Source organism: Mus musculus, chromosome 1, assembly GCF_000001635.26.
Source record: "Mus musculus strain C57BL/6J chromosome 1, GRCm38.p6 C57BL/6J".
NCBI classification, from domain to species: Eukaryota; Metazoa; Chordata; class Mammalia; order Rodentia; family Muridae; genus Mus; species Mus musculus.
The window spans coordinates 184,576,816-184,580,642 of NC_000067.6; the positions used below are offsets into that span (position 1 = coordinate 184,576,816).

The 3,827-nt window shown below is 44.4% G+C and overlaps 1 non-coding gene across 1 annotated transcript; it reads right to left on the reverse strand.

Annotated features, from left to right (window-relative positions):
* Positions 1 to 3,289: 3,289 nt before the first annotated feature.
* Gm23349 lies at positions 3,290 to 3,391 on the reverse strand. The gene has a single exon (XR_003949214.1). It is a non-coding gene; the product is annotated as a U6 spliceosomal RNA (small nuclear RNA).
* Positions 3,392 to 3,827: the final 436 nt, after the last annotated feature.

The window sequence follows — 3,827 nt, forward strand, 5'->3', positions numbered from 1 at the left end:
CCTCGCAGTACATGCCCTGCAACCTCGTCAAGAGACTTTATGGGGGGGGGGGTAGCTGTTCACAGAAAGCTTTGTTTGTTTTTCAGATTTATAAAACAGCCTTTCTTGGCAAAGTCTTTTTAACAACTTCTTTCTCGCAAAAGGTGACATAGAGCTTCTCCCAAAATAAATCTGACTCTTTTAGATGCTTAGACCCGAAAGTTCTGAGCCACCCTAACCACCTAGTGTCACTGGAGATACTGCACAAGGAAATGAGGCTACATCTTACTGAGTTTTTTCTTTTCATTTAAGCTTTGCAAGTTTCATATATGTGTATAGCAGAACCATGATCATAGCCACCCCTTACTCTAATCTGCAACTCCATCTGAGTTCCCTCAACACGTCTCCCTCCCAATTTCTGTCCTTTCACCTTTTAAATAGAATTCCCTGAATCCCATTAGTGTTGGCAGCATGTATATGGATGCGGGGCCATGCACTCAGATGTGGGAAGGTGACTCTCCCTCTTCTGTCAATCAACAATTGCCAATAGTGCCTCAATTAAAGTATTTGGGAAGCTATAATGGAGTTATAAGGGAGTGGGTCCCCATCCATCCATGCTGGTATGTTGACTAACTTGTATAGGTCTGGTGCCAGTGACCACAGCTGCTGTGAGTTGATGTGTGTGGCAGCTATGTTTGGTCCAGAGGACAGGCTTTCACGGCACTCCTCCTCATCCTCCTGCTCTGACATCCTTTCCACTCCATCTTCCAGGATGTTCTCTGAACCTTGGGGCAGGGGAGAGTGATAGAAATGTCTCATACAGGGTAGAACACTCAACAGTCACGTATTCTCAGCGCTTTGACCAGTTATGAGTCAATGTACTAACCACTCTACACTAAAATATAGAAGCTTCTCAAATCCAAGTCGTCAGCAGCACTGAGATACAGGTGTCAACATAAATATTTAGAAGGCAGTTTGACACAGCCATTTAACAAAACATCTACAGTAAGGTCTGTAACTTTTATTTTTTTAAGAACCTTATTTTTAATGATGGTTCTTAAATGCTTTAACCTCCCTTTTCCCACCAGAGGTAGTGGGAAAGAAAGGATACAGGGGAAGTGGATGTGTTTAGAGATGATTCTTCAGAGCAAATTCTACCTGTGTTGTCAAGAAATCAGTAGGTCAGTTCACAGGAGCCAGCTGAAGGAGCCAGCAAGAATGACAGGAGATGTTCTCAGCTGTGCCTCTCTCAGCTAAGCAAAGATCAGCAAAGACAGGAGACCAACAAGCACTGCAAAGCTAGCTCTATAAGCAAGCCAAGCTCAACCATTGTTACTGTCCCTCAAGTCCTATTTATACACTCCGAACATCATGTGTCCTCCACAGGTCTTATCTCAGCACATGTGTCTGTCTCAGCTGACATCACTCGACCAATCAGCCTGAATCCATGGAAGTGGCAAGAAACTGCAGCACACCACCAAAAGTTTTTGGAATATTTCTCTCTATGAAGTTCTGACAAATGGAGCTCAACTACACAATGTAAGGTGAACCAATACATGTGTGTTGCTAGCAAAGAATCTTTCAGCACGTGTCCTTTCATGTGCTTGCTTTAGCAGAACATTCTTTCACCTGTGTCTGCTTCAGTGAACTGTTTCTTCATGAGTCTGCCTTAGCCTTTCACCTGTGTCCACTTCAGGAAAACATTCCTTCATGTGCTTGCCCCAGCAAAACACCATTCAACACAACTGACTTTCCAAAGCACCCTTAAAGTTTCCAATTCAAGGGCTCCTCTGGTCCTATGGCCTCTGTAGTCATCAGTTCTTAGGTTTATAGCATCAGGCATGAATTCCCTCCTATAGAGCAGGCCTCAAATCTAATCAAAAGAGTGGTTGATAACCCCCATAACCTTCATGCCAACATTGCACCAGTGGGCACATCTTGCATGGCAGGTTGGTATTGTAGTACCCAAAGTCCAGCAGCTGTTAAGACTGTTACTATTTCTTGTCCCCTAGATGGCCAAGTAGTATCTTCCTGCACTGTACTATCATTGGAGAGAAAGGGTTTTTTTAAACTTATTCTTTGAAATTTAAGATGCCTAAATCAAATCCAACCACCTTCTACATCTTCACCACAATCAAGAATGAGTTTCTATAGCACCTGGGGTACCTTTCTTTCACAGGCCTGCCAAGAGAGGTAGACATGCTAGTCTTTGTCATCTCAACAGCAGATTCCACATAACTTAGATTTGTCCTATCTATCTAACAGTATATCTGCCTTCCAAGCTTGATAAGAATGTGTTCTTAAGCCTTGAATACATAATTTGGGTGAGCCTTGTGCTGGATAGACAAACTATCCAAATTAATAAAGCATCTCCATGTCCTTGAAAAAATCACAGTCCAAAAAGGGGAAAGATGCTACCTTGGAATGCAAGGTTCATTTATTAGGGTTGGGTAAAATGCTGAGAGTGCCAACCTGGGGAAAGTATTTTGTTAGTAAGTCTTACAACAGTTATTTCTGGGGAGGGAGCAGTCAGCTGGGAGATCTGGAAAGCTATGATGGAACAGAAACTATTCCATGTGGGAGGCATGGAGGAGATGTGAGCATGGCAGAGCCAACATTCTGATATGAGGAGTGCGAAAGAAGAGCAGGAAATGTGGGGCCCAGAGAGAGCCAACCTGCATACACTCCTGAGCTGTTTAGATGGCAGTCTCATGCTTCCTTAGCCTGTGGTCCTCTGGGTAATAACTATGCAGTGCATGATAAGAACCAACTTGTTTATAAACTGCCTCTGTAGCCCTGACCATCACACACAGCTGTTCAACATAAGAACATTCACACTGGGCTTCTCCAGCACGAGAACACTCGTGTACACACATGTCTTCAAACGCCCCTCCTCCCAGAGCTGCAGCTGTCTCCAGTTCAGTGGCCACTACTGCCATGACACAGCCTCACTCTTAACACATCACTGAAGTCCAGCTTATTTGTCCTATGGGAAAACAACAAGTGCCAGGCAAAGGCATGTTCTTGGTCCCCTAAACTGAGCTCAGGGCCACCAATGTCTGGTATGTAAAAGCCAGCCTTCACCCTTAGTCTTGAGATCTGAACCACCCGCTCTCTTCTCTGTCTTCACTCTGGGTGTGGTTTTGTTCTGCGTAAGGTCCAGTTCTTCAACTGACTCTCCCACACGGACCACTCATGGGTAACTGACTCTCCCACACGGACCACTCATGGGTAACTGACTCTCCCACACGGACCACTCATGGGTAACTGACTCTCCCACACCGGCCACCCCTGGGTAACAATCCACATCACCAACATTCTGAGTAATGAACTAGTTGTTGACAATCATGCATAGGGGCCATGCTAATCTTCTCTGTATTGCTCCAATTTTAGTATATGTGCTGCCGTGCATCTAATGCTAAGTGTTCTTTGATTGATCTAGTCGGTGTTTTATAAACACTTATGGAGTAGATAGATATATTGACATGGGCTACAGGCACACATTTGTAACTGAGACCCTCACCCCCATGCCAAGTATATACTCCCCACATCCTTATTCTTCTTGGTGATATTACCATCTCCTTCTCTTTATTGCTGCCATTCTTTCATTATCAAATCGAATTCTGTCCTCAAGCCCTTTCCTGTCCATAACCCACCTCCTCTTCTTCCCATCCAACATGCCCAAGTGCCTCTACAGGATTCCCTGAGATGACTCCACCAGACTCCATGCTTCCTCTCTGACCAGTACTGGTGGCTTCTCCCATCTGCCATTAACCCAGTGACCAAAGGAAGAGCTAGAGTGAAAAGATGATTGCATCAATCCAATGAGGAATATAAACCATATTCGT